We start from the raw sequence: 18,227 nt of genomic DNA, 5'->3' as shown, positions 1-18,227 counted from the left end.
TGTTTGGATATGTCACTGTGAAGAAGAGGAGGAAAAGGCAAGACCAGGGCAGCTGCCTTTGGTTAGAAGAGCAGAAACCACACTCTTTCCTGTCCCACCATACACACCTGCCATCCCAGTGTCATACAGCCTTTGGCTGTCGTGTTTCTCCCAGGGCCTGAAATGACCCTGCTGCTTCTCTTTGCCAGGCCAAATAGCTCAAAAGATATTATCTATTTTGCAGAAATGCTGAAAGTTCAGTACACTTAAGTACAGTAAAGTAAGTGATGTTTACCCTGATCCTTCCTCTAACAGGGATCTTTCATTATTACACGTACAACTAAGAATTAGGAATATTTTAACAGTGCCTGACCACACTTCTAAGGTTGTTTGAATATTTTTCTCTGCTAAAGGTTAATTGAATATTTCTTTCTCTGCTAACTGCCTGTGCTACTGAGCCCTCCCTATAATAAACCTTTTTTTCAGGCACTGCAATATAAGAATATATTAAATAATGACTATATTCCAACTCAGCACAGCTATATACACAACTTAAAACCTGGGAGCATTACCGCTGAAGACAAGCTATTATTGTAATGAACATGCGGCTAAAATTGACCTTTTAAGCTACAGAACTACAAAATGAGATTTTCCCCCACTTTCAACAACATTGCCAGCCGCAGCATTTTAACACTGCATCAAGTATTTTTTTCTAGGCCTCTTCTAATACTTAACTTGGATGTGTCATGTCTGACTATCATGGATTTAAGGATGCTGGTATTACTGGACTGACTATAGTGCTAATGGGGCTAATTGTTACCTGACTTTGTACACGTACCAATGGATATTTCTGTCTTTATCTAAACTGATGACTTTTAACTTCCTTGCTCCTCTTGTTTCCTAATATATTACCGCCAGTGTCCTAAGGGATTACACAGCCAGAACAGGCCTGAGGTTTCTCCTGGTGTGCTGACCACAAGAGGGCACAAGACCTCCAGCCATCTGCCCCATGGAGCAGGACAGCGGACAGCTGAGGGAACACCTGCCTCCTCACGTCTGTCCCAGCACCAAGGGCATCGTGCTGCGTAAATTTCACTGGTGTAAAGGAAAATAAATTGCATCAGCTTCACTAGTTTAAAAGCAAGTTAAAGGTGCTAAAGACCCCTGTCAATAGTTTTACAGAAAAACAGAATTTGGAGCTCTATTTTGGTCCAAATACTTTCTATGTACACTGGTCGAACAAAGGTTTGAAGAATTAACGATGGTCTTATTATACCTGTAAAAGCCTGATGTCTCTAATTAACTGAGAATCCAGTATGACTGACGAGGACAAAAATGTGTGTCCCTGCCCCCCAGCTGTGTAACACCGTAACTACATCACACCTTCCAGAGAGGACAGAGGCTCCCCAGACTGCCGGGTGTCCTTGAAACAGAATTGTACAGATGATTTGGCACTTTCCAAGATTTGCGTTTGCTTCATTGCATTTTTTATCACTTTATACAAATCATTTTCCACATAGCGTAAGGCAAGGAAAAAAATGTATAGCTAGAAAGTTAAACCTGAAAGCTTTGTACTGGTTTTGCAGTCTTTTAAAGTTCCTTTAAATTACACCACCTGTGCAAGTATTAACATCTTGAATGGATTATTTATCTATAACATGATAGCTAATAAAGTATACCTATTAATCTGGCATCATATATACATACTTTTAAATTACTATTTTTAAATTTTGCAACTTACTTCACTAAACATGCGTAGGTATATACAGCCATATTACTTTAAAATATCTTCTGTACATCACATATTATACAGCCATACTCTGCACAATTTCAGCTTGTACCATACAACTCTTCCAAATAAGAAATCACAAACAGAACTTTTTTTTTTATTATTATGGAAAGTTATAAGTAACTTATAAAAATATTTCGTCAACATGGTATTAAAATAAGTACAGGGGTCCTGTGCTACAAAGACCTCTCAGTAGAACTTCGGTCGAGGAAATTAAAGATGGAAGAGAGTTCCAGAAGCACCAATACAAACTCTACCACCGTGCCATTAGCCAAAAGAGTACAGTGCATCAGAGATGCAACTCACTCATCCAGACTTCCTTCAGATCATCAGCAATCTCACCTCTGCAGAGCCAAGGTGGAACTGAACTCACAGCAAAGCACATTTTGCTGCAGCCTCCACCATCCCCATTCACCTCGGCCCAATACCACTCACAGAGTAACCTACAGCTAACACTGCACTACACTTTCCAGTATGAACCTGTTTTCTGACGCTTATAGTTTGTAAAATGTACACAGTTTTGGATTCCAGTTTATCGATGGAGCGTGGGCCTCACAGTGACTCAGCCACAGGCATATGTAGAACGCATGAACAGTGCAAGCCTGGATGAGAACATCCTACAGGTGTATCCACTCCACATGATCTGTCCTGGTGACCAAGGAGAGGTGAATTCCATCAGGTCATTATATAAAAGGTTACTGCCACCATTTTCAAAGTGGGTCAGTTACTGGTGATCAGCTCTTCAAGCAACTGAGATATAGACATAATCTCTGCGGGACACTTCAGGTGCCAGATCCAGGCCAGATGGCTGTGATGGGATCACAGAATCACAGAATGTTAAAGACTGGAAGGGACCTCGAAAGATCATCCAGTCCAATCCCCCTGCCAGAGCAGGAACATCTAGATGAGGCTACACAAGAAGGCATCCAGGCGGGTTTTGAATGTCTCTAGAGAAGGAGACTACAACCTCCCTGGGCAGCCTGTTGCAGGCTCTGGCACCCTCAGTGAGAAGTTTCATCTCCTATTTAAGTGGAACCTCCTGTGTGTCAGTTTGTACCCACTGCCCCTTGTCTTATCATTGGTTGTCACCGAGAGGAGCCTGGCTCCATCCTCGTGACACTCACCCTTCACATATTTATAGACATTAGTGAGGTCACCCCTCAGTCTCCTCTTCTCCAGGCTAAAGATGTAGGGAGCTCCTCACCACCCTGCTTGCCTTGCCGTCAACTCTCCCAAGAACAATGCTCTGATCAGGTGTTGCAAAGGACCTGCACACCTCAGAATTCAGCATCGATGTGATTAATTGGTACATGCATAAATCTTCTACTGAATGTAACCCAAGTCTGTCCACACAAAATGAGATTAAAGCAGTTCAATGCTGCATTGTTCTCCATCCCTCCATCCACCACTGGGGTCCTGTACAAAGCTTCCCATATTGTGTATATAATAACTATGTTTATGATTCCTACATGAGGCAAATCATGCAAATTAGATTTTCAGCTCATCATTAATTGTACAGTACTTTTCTTCTAAGCACCCAACTTGAGGCATTCAGGTCTGAGCTGCGCTGAATATTCACAGCTGTAACTACCTTTAACAGAAGCTTTGCACTCAGCATATACAGTGAAGTAAAATCTTAAATACCTTGAATTTGGTAAACTGGTGTTAATCTTTGCATCTCATTTCCGTTCTCCAAAATGTGATTTGCAAGGGAATAATGAAAATCTAAGATCCTGCAGTAACAGGATTTTTAAACTGATGCAAAATACTTCATTTCCAATCAGGTCAACTGAAGTACTAACCTGTCTTTCTCTATGGGCACCATTTTGGGGTTCCACAAAGTGTTAACTATCCTTTTGGGAGGACAAGGTGGCCACTCAGTGTACCAAGCCTTAACTTCTGCCTCATTTCAGTGGTGGAGCAAAAGAGTCACATGATGGATGTATTACAGGACATGTAATTTAACCAAGAATGTGCTACCTGTATTAAAAGTTATTATAAATTATGATTGGGGGGAGCCAGAAATCTTCAGAAAACATTGTATTTCATTTATGTATTTTCTAATTATTTTGAATTTTTACTGACACAAAGGGAATTTAGTGTCTTGCCTTAATTTGACAGAAACGGGTGGTAGGATGCGGTCACTTTCTACAGGGCATATATTTCACATTTCACTCAACTCTTTATTAATATTAAATAGTAATAATAAATAATCCTGTTACTTTGGTGCTCAGGACAGAATTTGAATGCTGGGCAATAAATAATACATGGAACCACATACTGAATTACATGGAATGGAAGAAAAATAGTTTTAAAACATCACTTACACAGGCAGTGGCATCCATCTATGTTACAGAATGAGAAAGGCAATCTATGTAAGAATCATATATTCTGTGTCATGGAAAGCCAGATCAAAATTCATATAGACAAAAGAGTCAACTAATTTATTCATCCATTAACTTTAACACATGCAGTTTTTCCATCTTACCATTTTTTAAATATTTATACAATGCATTTGACAGTCAAAGGTATTTTCTAAGCCATGAACAAAATTTGCTAGGTTGTTCTGACCTAAACAGTCTAGTAATTTTACTATGTGATAGCTCCACTACCACTGATGCAAATAATCACCAGCAAAGCTAGACGGAATTATACTGGTAAATGCTGTGTTAGACAGCAAAAGGATCTTTCAGGACCGAGTTTTCTGAACATCCATTTCTCAGGCAGCTGTAACAGGTAACCACACTTGCACCCTTTGTGTTACCCATTTACATTTTTTCAACTGTGCCCCCCCCCCCCCCCATACAAATCCCACCAACCGCATGATCAGTGTGATACAATGTGCTCTCCACACATCAGATCATAAGTTCAGGACTGATGTGGGAAGGAGGCAACTCAGATTATCTGTGCTGATAATACTGCCCCTGTTCATTTCAACCACACCAAGGGACCAACAGAAATGCCTAAACTTGGAGCAGCAGGAAAATCGACACGGTAAGCAGTCCCTAAAGAGAATAACAGAAAAGGACAGGGCCATCCACAGGGCAAAACATCCCATCTAAGAGATTATTGTCCTGCACAGGGGGTGCCCAAATCCCTTACTTAGGTGAGGGGCCAAATGCCAAACACTGGCTCTCCCCTTAGTGTATGGTCTGCCAGCATGAACAAGATTTATGAAGACATTATGCAAATTACACTAGAAACAGTTAAGATGTACGAATTAACACACATACTAATGAGCTGCCATGACCATTTTTTGACCAAGACAATACATATGAAATTACATGTGACAAAATGTCAGTAATGTGGCATTAAGGTCCACAGAAAGTCATTAACCTGCTAGGCAAAAATAAAATAAGCAAGCCATCTTAAACCCAGGCAGTAGAAAACCAGGAAGCCCAGAAACAAAGTTACCTAAATAAAAAGCTCAGCATCAGAAAGATTTATGACATGAACTGTCAGATTTGGGGCATTATGTTTTGTAGGATTCTTGCATAGGAAAAGCTCAAAGAAAAAGGCAGAAATCTGGAAAGCAGCTCCACACCACCATGTTACAGCTGTGTTCTTACCTTCCCTTCTCCCACATACTCCAGATTTCCTACCTGGATTCTTTCTCCCCACTCTCAGTTAGCTCCCCCACAGCCCTTCTAAAATAAAAGAGATCTACTGCTGATCCTGGACAACCAACAAGTTCTGAAGGCTAAAACTAGAAATCCCTGGAGGCATTAGGTTCAAAACCAGCCCCTCAATGCTTTAGAGGGTCCACAGAGGAACATCTGGGCCAGACTGCCTGGGGAGCCCAGAGGCTGAAAACATCAGCTGGAGATCAATTAAGTCAGGAAGACATAAAAGGCGTTAACCAGCATAATACACTAGAGGTAGTCACAGACAGATAGTGATCAGACACGTACATGAAAGGGATTAAGAGGCAGAGTCTGGGCAGGGAAATTAATTTCCTTTAACGTATGAAGAAACTGCTGATTCCTCCCGTAGCCGAAGCAGCTGCAAAGGACACAGCTCCTCATCTGCCCTACAACAGGCACACACCTCCACTTCCACTCCCCCACAGGCAAGCGTGTGCTTTCGCATTTCTCTGTAACACATGCCTTTTTTTGTGTGTGTGTCCTTTTCAACTACTCTGGAAAATGTGCATATATCTATTTTCTTTTCATATGTCCATTTACTGCTTTGTATACCAATTCTGGCCAACAGCACGTTGCTCGGAGCAGCGTGACGCGGGGCATTGTTGGCTTCTCATTCACGTTAAGTGTTCGGCTTCCTTATTTCTGCAGGTTGCAGGCAGGAAACTGGAAAATGGGCCACAGGAAACCTGGCCTCCTACATCTGTCCCAGTTCGTAATAGCAGCTCTGGTTTTATTTTTCTAAGTGTCTCAGGTTCATTTTAACCCTTGAGATGACTGCTGCAATAACATGGGAAAGAACATTGCTGCTTTGTCGTTATTTTTTTAAACCACCATTTCTCAATACTGGAAATTGAGATTTTACGAAACCATACTCATTTTTAAAGTATATTAATACTTATAAAATCAACAGTTATGCGAGTTTCAAAAAATTTTTGTTGGAAATTACCAAAACAATTCCATTCCATAATGACAAATATCAAAGAGTATATTTAGAGAAAAATATGGAATAAGGCAGTTTCTAGTTGTTTCACCTATATATACATGTTTGACATAATTCTAAAGTGAATATCCATATGGAAAGTTAAACAGCTTACAAATCCTGTAGGCCAACTTTTCTCTTTCACATTTTAGTTTCTACAAAAAATTGAAGCACACTTGTTTTGCATTTGATTACAGAAGCAAGAGTGCTGATCAAGAAAATAAACGTTTATAGAATAATCAAAAAAGCAGTCAGCCGTAACATTTTCCACTGAAAATTCATTGTATAACAATGAGTATATCATGAGAGGTTTAACACAACTGCCAAATCTGCCCAAACGTTTGCTCAGAAACATTTGAAAGAACAAGGCAAAAGTCTGAGTCAGTCCTCACACTTTATTTCTCAACAGAGATGCTTCAAGGGTGATAAATAGGATGTGGTTGGTGAAAAGTCAGTGATTCTGCCAGAAATGAGGAAAAACAAATATCAATTTGTTTACTCAGAAAGTTTTCAAATACTCTTCAAAGGAGATATTACTGCTAATTTAATTGGCCTTGAAAAAATAAGCTCTCAACCAAGTGTGTAAATATACCTGTTTTAACTTGATGCAGAACCTTCTCTGTTGAGGGTAATAAATCAAACTAATGGTGCAAACTATATGCAGGGTGCTTTAGGGAACTGGTTGTGTGTGATACAGAATGCTGGTAATTTTTCCACATCCAGCAACCAGGACATTTCCTGCCAGAGCATCCTCCGAGTTCTTCCATTGTGTTGAAACTGCAAAAACTTTCTAAATCAGGACTTCCTCCTATTATATCTGAGAGGCGTCTTTCTGGGAAATGCAGATTCAAATGAAAAAAAAATAAAAATAGGAATTCCTGCAGCACCACCCAGTGGAAACATTAGAAAAAGTTACAGTGCCTCAGCCACAGGAGTTCCAATTTGCTGCAAAACTACAGTTAATATCGCCACACAAACCCAGAGTGGTCTAAGGATGTGCCAAAAAAGTAGAGAGGGTTTTGCTGGCCGATGTACTTAACAGAGTCACATGAAGTATGCCCACTCTGTCGCACCTGCATAATAGTCTTAACTTCATATTATAATTTAAAGTATTTACAGTAATAACTTACAAGGTCTCCTTCTCAAGTGAGAATACCCACTGTTCTGGCGCAGGACATTTAAAAAAATAAAGACTCCTGCAGTTAGGAGAAGCACAAAAGAGACAGCAGCAAGATCTAGCAAAATATTATAGGATGACATCAAGTTCCACTGCAGAAAAGAAAGCACTCGCACGCGTCCAGTAATCCTTCCAGTAGGTACTTTTGGTAATACAATGTTCGCAGTTCTGAGTTTTTTTAGCTAAGTCAAAGAGAGGCTGAGGCAGATGTCCAAAGGAAGAAAGTTCTGCAACCTCCACATTAATACAACAAAGGACTGGTTGCCTGCCAAGCTGAGGTGTGATGACACTGCCTCTAAGAGTGTTTTCAGATTCTCCGTAAGGATGCGCTTAAAGAAACAGTTTTAATCCGACTGAAGTACAAGCCCTTAGCAGGAGGGAATACAGCTAGTTGCCTCCCAGTGAAAGCCTTAAAAAAAAAAAAACCAAAAAACAACCTGCTAGCCGTAAACAAAACTACATAAACCCGTAATGGCTCCAAGCATTTGTTCACCTTGGGACAGCCATGAAATGAAGGCAGGCTCCTCGCGCCGCTTGCTGTCTGCTCATGTGGTGCACATCTGTGCTGCGCTGGCAGCGCGCTGCACCGCAACCCCAGGGACTGCTGCTTTCAAAGCCAGCCCTGTATGTTTATTTTTCCCATATGACTTTCTCTTACATTTTTGTCGGCATCGGGAAGACACAGATCGCGATTATTTGACTGTCCTGTATAAAATTTCTGATATTCTCTTTGGTAAATTCAGAGAAAACATGCACAGAAACAAAAAAGCATAGCTAAAGAGGGCAGAGGAAACAGCATTCAGGAACAGTGGCTATTCTGAAAGTTCACTTGACATATCCAAATGTAAATGCTTTTTCCCTATCTGTACTGCCTTCTTAAACTGAAGCGCTAAAATTTCTAATTTTGTGACAGCAGACTGAATGCTTTGTAACATACGCTAGCGGCTCTAATGTTTTAAATGGCGTATTTATACTACCTACTGCCTCAAGTGCTGCATGTTCAGATTCTTCAACTCATCTTCCCCTCTTGACTGATTTTTCCTAGACTAGAAACTCAGATAAACAAGCAGGTCTTTCGAATACAGTGAGCAGAGAGGAACCTGGACAGGAGGACAGGAAATGCTGTCCTGGGAGTTCTGCTCAGGCAAACCAAGCTGCTGGCAATTTCCGTGGGACCTGAAGCACAGCGAGGTGACCACAGCGTACAGTGGCGGTCAGGGCTTGCCGTCCCGTGCACGCCGAACATTCAGAATTTGCTGGAGTAGCAAAACGAGCCATTAAGCTATTAAATAACGTATAGGCTTACCTGTGGATTCTCATGTTGCAAGGGGGAGTCAGTCACAGCATTATGCTGAAAATGGTGTAACATGATTCAATATATGGTAACCTACATACATATAGAGACATTTTACATGGACAATTCCTTCCCAAAATGTTAGCGCTACTGCAACTCTTCTTGGAGCACAAGCCAGAGTGCAGGTTCCTTAGTCATAAAAAATGAGCAACTAGGCACAGCACTAGTCAGGGTTTGTATTTTTCACTTTAAATGGTATTATATCTCTGTGCAACAGTCTCATAGTAAAAACCTAAATTAAGACTCACTCTTACATGTCAAAATCTCAAAAATCTGCTCTTTTCCTCCTTTCTCAGTGCTAATCAAAGTCCTGACAGGCACGTTTATCGTGAGCTGAGCTAAATTGAAACCCAATTAAAAGGTTCCTATCTTCTGACATTATTAACTTGTCTACCACACCAACAACAACCTGAAGGTCACACCTACACATTTCCCCTAACATCGTTCATTAAACACTGGAATACTCAACAGAATGTATCATAAAATGCATAAGATTTCAGACAACAGAAGACCTGGTTGTTACTCTCCTGTACTGTCTGTGTCCTGCAAACTAATTTCTGTGGCTGCTGCGAACTGTGAAGGAGAGACAAATGGGACAGTATTTCCATGATTTCAGCAAACTCTGCTGTACCCAAGGTGCCGAGATTGCCTGTGTTTTGAAGTGGCATCAACACTGGTGAAAACCAGCTTGTTAGTGTCTCTGCTGCTCAGGATACATAACAGCCACTATTTTGATTTGTTCGTTGAATCCTGGATAAGGTTCCACATTTAAATAAAACAAAAAAAAACGTATAGATGAAGCTCTTAGAGACATGGGTTAGTGTTAGAAGTAGGTTATGGTTGGATTCAGTGATCTTGAGGGTCTCTTCCAACCTAAATGATTCTATGATCCTATGACAAAGATTCCATCCCCCCTCCTCAACTTGGATGAAACCACACAGTCAGATTTATCGTACCCTCCTCCCAGGGAATCAGTCCAGCCTTGATGCTGCTCTCGTTGGAAGCGTTTGCACGGCAGAGCTGAAGCGGGAGCGCTGAAGGAGTTCTGCAGCCATCCTTTCTGTACCAGCCCCACTCCACGCTCGCAGTTTGCTGAACTAACCACACACGCCAGTCGCTCTGAGTCTGCTCTGAGTCACCAGACTTCACAGAGGTCTGTATCTAGAATCTAAACCCACATTCCCATCTCAGCTATATTAGCAGGGCATGGAAGACACACTCTGAAGGTAGTCAACTTTCTCCAGGTTTCACTAACAGAGCTGCAAGCCGGAGTTTGTTCTGACTTTCTAAGTGCATTTTGAAGATTATTTCTCCTCATGAATTACTCTTAATTGCTGGGAAAAGATAATAGTGGTACTTGAGCCTATAAACTTTTTGTTTGTGCCGTACTGTGACTTGATATAACAGAAGCCACTCAACATTACCACAGTATAAACATTTCAAAGCAATAACACTCATTACTGTCCTTCCCAAAAAGCTTAAACTGAAATACATCTGATCAATTTTCTTCATTAAAAAAAAAAAAAGAACAAAATAGATGAAGAAATATACAGAGGTACAGTAAGGAGATACTGTCACCACATTAGAGGCAAATGGATGCATAACAGAAATCTGTTTTCCAGATGAACTGTCAGCTGTTTTTCAAAATGAGGATGGGAAACTTATAGGAGAACATTTGATTAAAAACATTGAGATTCTTTAGATGAAGTATATAACCCAAGTCTACTCTTTTTTTGTACAACTGCAAAAGTGTATTGTATGCAAACTTCTTTGCTTGTTCACTAATATTTTCAGAGAAAGGCCTATCTTAGAAAATTGTATTAATAAGACTTAATACTCTGGTTAGTGCTTAGAAAGCTTTTACTAATTTTGAATGCTTGGTAAGAATCACCTAAATTACAACCAAATGATTCATTACATAATTTAACGACAGTGAAAATTAAAAGATAATGATGTAAGATGTAAGATGTAAGTTTTCCTCTCCAAGTACCTCAAATAATCTTCGAGTTAGGATCCACAAGATGAAAAAATAAATTATAACTTAAAGCTGAAGAAAAGGAGACATGGTTCTCTGCACGAGAGCCAAGATACATTAACTTGTAGTAATCAGTATTTATAAAGATTATCCAAGTTATATTCTGAATCTTCAGATATTGAGTAGTGAATTGGTTGGTAGGTATGCAGACATGATTGGAATGACTCTCTGAAATGGGTGTGAGGGAAGCCACAGAATGGGTAGTATCCTTCACACCCACAGTACATCCTGACACTGAAAAATTTAGAGCTAAGCTACGGAAGAGACAAGGGGCCATGAGTATAGACTGGAACACAAGAGGTTCCATTTAAATTTGAGAAGAAATTTCTTCACGGTGAGGGTGACAGAGCACTGGAACAGGCTGCCCAGGGAGGTTGTGGAGTCTCCTTCTCTGGAGACATTCAAAACCCACCTGGACACCTTCCTGTGTAACCTCATCCAGGTGTTCCTGCTCTGGCAGGGGGATTGGACTAGATAATCTTTCAAGGTCCCTTCCAATCCCTGATATTCTGTGATTCTGTGACTAGGAGGACACTTGCAAAGAGCAAGCCAGAGCTACTCCAATGCCTTAGTTGCACTGAAGGCCACAGCTAGCATCTAAATATTTGCAACATGCAGTTAGCCTCCGTGCAGTAACAGAAGTGCTGACACACTCAAAAATAAATACATACCTAAGTGCTTTAAAAGATCAAAACAAGGTAAGTTTCTGGCTTCCTACAGGAATTCTTCTTCTGAAGACCCTGAGCTTTATCTAACCACTCAGATGTAGACAGAGAACATGGTAAAGTCCTTACACAGTCGATTGATATTTATCTTACAATTTCATAGGTGTCACCATACAGGTGAGCAGTTTTCAACACGTGGCCCATGCACACAGAGGTTGATGGATTCCTCCTGAAGCGGAGGCAGAAGTACCGCGGTGCTACCACAGTGGTCTCAGCACAAGTGCTTGCACAACAGCTCAAATATAAGCACGGATCCACAGATATGAAAAGGACAAACCGCCCTGCTCCAGACAGTCACAGCAATGCTACTTAAGCAAGCAGGCCAAAATCGAACATGGTGTTGGTAACTGTAACTCCATTAAAGTGAAAAAAAAAAAGAATTTTCAGCTGAGTTCTATCTGCTTAAGGGATGGCAAAATTTGGTCTCCAATGTTCTTAACTGTAATATAACTTTAAAACAATTACTTAATATTTAATTATTCAGTACACCGTGAGATAATGACCATGAGTTACACTGATTAAGCAGATCAACAATTGCAGGGTACTTTTTGTTACTGCAAAAACTACCACAGTACTCATACAAAAGTAAAAATACAGAATGACTGTACGGTTATTAATTGGCATCAAATTAGCTGGCAGGTAGCACCTTAGTGATATTTTCATATCAATGCTTATGGCAGGTATTTTCTTTAGCTTTTGCTTTCAGAAAGAGAGCAAGTTTCCTTCAAAGAGTTCTTGAATTAAATTCCAGTCTTAACAGCAAACCCTTAGAAATTTGAATTGTGATAAAATTACTGTCATATAAAACCACAATGAGCTAAAGAAAGTTTTAAGGAAAAAGATGCATTTTCTTTTTTTGTGAAGGGTACAGATAAGAGGTACTTTGTGCTTCATCTGCTTTGTTTCCATCCATGCCGCCCTGTATATTGCAGTGCAGTGAGCTGGACTTCCTGTGCCTACACCTTGACATTCTCCTCAAAATCGTGACTAATTCTTTAATCATTCATTATTCAACAAAATACTTCAACGTGAGAAGAGGCATATTCAGCCATCCAAGAGCTCTCAACAGCCTCCAGAATATTAGCTGATTCATTTAACAAGCCACAGATGAAGTAAACATCTGTCTAATGATTCAGGACTGTGAGATTCCCTATTGTGGGAATCACCGAGGAGAAAGCCACGGTGAATCAAGCTGGGGATACGCAGCGTAACGCGATTTTTTTCAAAAGCCCCATTGGGTGTGGTTACAGAAGACAGACAGCAGATCAAAACCAACAGCGCTCTTTGAAACTGGCCCAGACTGACCGTATCCTATGACCAGTGTTGTGGCTCTGAGGTGGATCCAGGCATCAGGAAAAAACAGGGGCTGGTAAATACACACAAGCGAGTCCAACCTGTCGCATCCTTGTGGGAAGCACTAGCTCATGTATCGGCTCTTTGCCATCTTCAATTATTTAAGACTATGACAGAGCACCACTCACAGAGATAACTGTAACTACAAGGGCCCACAAATTTTGTATGGTATCACCAAGATAAACCAGCTAAATTAACTCTTTATAAATACATGCATCACAAATAACTGTATGTTGCCTCTCCCAGCCTTATCCCACTTGTCCTTATCTTTAGCAGCCAAATTACTTTTTATTGCAGCATCTACTTATTTTCTTTGATTTTTGGAAGCAACACATTGAACTCATGTGACTGCAGTCCCAAGGCAAAGATTTGTATTTTCTACAACAGCTGATGGACCTCAGGGTCAGTCAGTATTATATATACATACCTATCTTCCTACATATAAACACACAACCCTCAGAGCAACAACAAGCTCCACATACCTTGGTGAACCTGCAAAATGACTTCTATTCTGTGCTAAGTCTTCCAGAATAGATTTTTAAATTAAGGTAGATTTCAACTTCAGTTACATTAAGCCACTTGAGCTGCAATACCTTCCCATAAGAACACCCTGAAGCTGGCATCCATGCTGAGAAGGGCATTACAACAAGAAGGTAAAGTTTACATAACCGCATTTCATGCACAGCAAAGGGGAATACTTCACTCTTTGATACTTGATTTGTTTTCATAATTTGGGTTTAATGAAATAACATTAAGTTAAAGGAGCAAAAAACCACTGTGAATCAGTGAGCAGTGATAACTGCTAATGAGTAAAACAAAACAGCTTTTTGTTTCTACATATAAAAGTATGCATGTGTGTAGTGGGGCATAAACACAATTCATAAACGCAGTTACAAGGAAGGCTGTAACTGAGTTTCTCCCCCTGAGATTGTGTTGCTTATTTCAGCTGTTGCATCCAGGTGGAGTTAGTTGTATCAGAAAGGATATAAGCCTAGAGCTTTTTTTGCTTTTTAGGAACAACTCACGCAGGTGATTTGGAAAGTCAAGACAGAAACAATTATGATAATATCTCATCCCTTAGCAGACAGTATATATTCCTCTCACACACTTATATTTCATAAATTAAAACAGGTAAATAATAAAATCATACTTACAGTGAAAACACCTTTAAAACATTTTTAGAGTGGAGACCATCATGCACTATTTAATATTTGGATTTTTTTTTTCTGTTCCAAATAGAACTGTTGTATTTTTTAACACAAGTTCACTCTTTCAAATATACAGTACACACAACCGGTACACTACTACTACAACATCTGTTTTTCTATGTGGACATCAAGATGTTTTTACTTATGCTGAGTGAATACAATATATGAAATTTATATAGTGTAGATAGACTATATATATATATATATATATATATATGCATGTATGAAAGTGTGTGCTTCATCTATACTGATTCAGCAGATGGCACACTTAAATTCCAGCAATATTTAATGCAATAAGTGGACAAGTTAATGTCCGTATTTCAAAAAAAGATAATAAGAGCTAGGGAACATTCTTCATTAAGAGTTTTGCTGTTATATACCACACTAACTGTTGCATGCCATATTGCACAGAATTTTGAATATTACGCCAAATAATGCACCACTTTGTCTAAAATTTAGAATTTTACGAAAGAAATAAAACTCCAAAACCAGAAAATAGCTCTCACTACCCAGTGACTGCATTAGATTGAAACATAGATCAGACACTTTCTGGTTTACATACTACTCTAAAAATTCTTCTCTGCCCAACCAAGAAATCAAGAGGCATCTGTGTCTGGAGACTGTGTCACTAATCCACTAATAAAAGTCCTCTGTAAAGTGATGTTAAAGAAGAATTTTTCTGTGCAGCTTGGACATAGGAAGTGGAGGAAACACTGAAGATCCCCAAAGGTAAACATGTGGTATACTGCAATTAGTCCTCCATCCAAATACTACTTTTTGCACAATATTTGCTAGCTTCATGCTATCACATGATAATTCAAGTAAGTAGCTAAGTGTTATTTCCTATTACATGCAATTTTATTTACATCTTTTTGATATTTCTTTAAGTTAAAACCAACTTGCAAACAAGACTCCATTTTCTTTGTTTGCTCCAGACTTTTTTTTGAAAAAAAAAAGTTAAATTCTAATTTAAAGATCAGTGGGGCATGGCAAAAACGCTTCTCATTCTGAACACAGATTTTTTTCATGACCCCTATGAGAATAAATCCTCACTAAATAATTACACAAACCACTAAGTCAAGTGAGATGTAGCAAATAAATATCACTTGGAAATTAAATATGTAAAGCACCAATACATCAAGGTTATGTAAGAGAATATACTTTTCAAACATGCCCATGAGCTCGGCATCTCGGCACAAGAGTCTTTTTATCATGCAATTACATACAATTGTCATAGACACACAGAACATGCTTATGCTAATGCAGCTGCCTGTGTACCCCATTTCTTAACCCTATGAAACTATTTTTGGATAAGTTATGCTTAATCTGAAATAACTGAAGAGTCTGTATGAGCAAAATATGAGATGAACCATGACTTTCTGTTTGAAATTAAATGAAACCATTGACTTTTTGAAGTTGGAGTCCTCATAACCAAAAAGATGCTGCATTGTGTAAACCCATCTTAGCACTACACCCCAAAGTAAATAAAGATGTAAGCTGTCTCCCTTTCAAATGCAATGTTAGAAAGGCTGACAGGGCTTCACAAAACCCTCCTGTGTTAGGGAGCGGAAACTCCTAATGAGATTAGTTGGTGTGTGTGCAGACATTACTTAGCCATGACTAAATGGGCTCTCTTCCTGCAGCCAGTGGAAAATTCAGGGAACTTTTTCCCCCTGCAGCATCAGAGTCCCTCTAACCTTCAGCAAAGCCAGATCCAAAAACAACTCTCCACTTTCTCTCCCTTTCTCTCTCTCTCTTTTTTTTTTTTCCTTCTTTTTCTTCCCTTACAAACATTTTTAGTGTTTTTTTCAACTATCCACGTCGGCCAAGGGGTCTTGGGGCCGGGGGTGGCTCAGAAAAGCGGGGAGGGGGAGGGCCGGAGAGAACGCATAAGACTACAAAGGAAACTGTAAAAAGGAGCAAATATATAAACCTGAGAGGCAGAAAACCACAGAGTTTCTTTGTGAGCTGCAGTGACTCATTTTCAAGATGTTGTCTGCTGCCAGTTTCAAACCGGAAGCGCATGGCAATTAGTCTTGCTGTTTCCAGACAAGCCAGAAACTCTCCCGACACTTTTTTTTTCTCCCCCCTCCCCTTTTTTTTTAAAGCCCCTTCTGCAGTTTCTGCAGGAGCTTTCCCTTCCCTCCCTCCTCCCCAACCCCGGCCCCGCTCGGCCCCGCAACAGCTCCGGGGACCCGGCATCGACCCCGCCGCCGTGACAGGCGGCCCCCGCCGCCCCGAACGCCGTAATCACCGCGCTGCTGGTACCGGGCGGGACCGCGGCAGCCGGACAGCGCCGGGGAAGAGAGGCAGGATCCGACCCGCCACCGCCGAGGGGGCTGCGGGGCGGCCGGGGGTCCCAGGGCTCCCCCCGACCCGCTGCGCCCTGTCAGGCAGCGCCTTCCCCCCGGCCCTGCCTCTCACACCCCGGCACCTTCTCCCGCGCCGCCCGCCCCGCACACACGCTCCGTCCCCACACCGACACCCGCAGCTCCTGGGGGGCGCCGGGGTCCCCGGGCAGCCCCTGACCGCGGCGGGGGGACCCCTGAGGCGGCGCGAATTCCCCCAGCCGCCGCCCCCTGCCCTCGTTACCGCCGCGCCGGCCGGGCCCGAACCTGGAGCAGGACCCCCAGACCCCGTGTGGGGCTGCACCCCGCGCTGCACCCCCGCGCTCCTCACCTCCAGCCCGCCGCTCGCCCCGCGGTGTCCCCCCCGCTGCCCCACCGGCGAGGGGGGCGCCGACCCCCGCAGCAGCAGCCGCCGGCCTCCCCTTCCCCTCCGCGAAACCCCCTGAAACTTTGCAGGAGCCGGGGCGGGCGCAGCAGCACTTGTACCTACCCAGAGCCTGAGGGACTTTTCCGCTCTCTCCTGGTAGTTCAGAGGGAGCTGGATAAAATCCCCTGGTTCTCCATGCTGACAGTCTTCTGCAAACGCTCTGTTGCTCCTGTAATGAGATCCTGATTCCCCCCCCCCTTTTTTTTTCTTTTTTTTTTCTTTTTTTTTTTTTTTCGGCCGGGGTGTGTGTGTGTGTGTGTGTGCCCGTGTGAGAGCGAGCAGGAAGTCAGAGCAGTCAGACAGAGAGCCGGCTCACTTCCTTTCCTGCATTATTCCCCAGGCGGTTTGCAGTCTGTGTAAACAGGCTTTTCCTCCCCTCTCCCCTCGCTCTGGCCACTGATGTGCAGCATGGCTGTAACACAAGACACACACACATAGCAAGAGCGGGTAACGGGAACGCCGCCGGCTCGCAGGGAGCTCCCCCGACCTCCCCCTCTTCCTGTGCTACACCCCTGGGGAGGAGCTTCTCGCCGGCCCGGCGCTTGGCCCACCGTCGGCACCGGGCTACCAGCCGGCTCAAGTGGTTTGCTAGAAGCGTACCCCCGGGTGACAGCCGGGAGATGCTCAGGAAGGGCTTACGGGAAGCACTTCTAACCCTCCCGGAGCATCGCCAGGGTCCTCGGCGAAGCGCTGGCCCAGGGAGAGGTGGCTGGGCTTGTCCCACTCAACTGGGGGCTGAGGTGACAGCGGAGGGAAGAGTTGCGCACCTCCAGTTTGGGTCGGGGGAGGCAGAGGGGTTGGTGGTGTGTGGTAGCTTGCTGGGTGCACTGGACACCTTCCTGTGCAGGACCTCGAGTAGATACATGCATGGCACAACAACATAAATTGAGGGAAACGACATCAGAAGTCAAATCATCAAGTCTGAGCTGGACCTTCCACGTTCAGATCATATCTCAGAGACAGACCGGTGGCAGCTTGCTGATTTGGTTTTAAGTTTTGACCCTCAAAGCTCTAGACCTCCGGTCTAAACTGTTGGTGTGGATTTATTAGAAAGGACAGATTTCTAGTATTTGGAGTTTACATGCTTAATGTCTTGTGTATCTCATAAATCTGCATTGTAGTGTTGATTTCTAACTTTATTTGGAAATTCTCAGGCTGAGCAACATTGTCTTCTGTCTACCCAGTGCATCAGTGGTGTTCAATGCATAA

At 42.2% G+C, this 18,227-nt stretch overlaps 1 protein-coding gene across 2 annotated transcripts in view; it reads right to left on the bottom strand.

Annotated features, from left to right (window-relative positions):
- Positions 1 to 17,516, bottom strand: part of ELK3 (ETS transcription factor ELK3) — a 41,073-nt gene extending 23,557 nt beyond the window's left edge. For both annotated transcript variants that reach the window (XM_065857774.2, XM_065857782.2), the window contains exon 1: positions 17,082 to 17,516. The gene's annotated coding sequence lies outside the window, so the exon portion shown is untranslated. The remainder of the gene's footprint in view (positions 1 to 17,081) is intronic.
- Positions 17,517 to 18,227: the final 711 nt, after the last annotated feature.

Source organism: Patagioenas fasciata, chromosome 1, assembly GCF_037038585.1.
Source record: "Patagioenas fasciata isolate bPatFas1 chromosome 1, bPatFas1.hap1, whole genome shotgun sequence".
NCBI classification, from domain to species: domain Eukaryota; kingdom Metazoa; phylum Chordata; class Aves; order Columbiformes; family Columbidae; genus Patagioenas; species Patagioenas fasciata.
The sequence above is the reverse complement of the archived record's forward strand: the minus strand, read 5'-3'. Positions and strand labels throughout refer to the sequence as shown.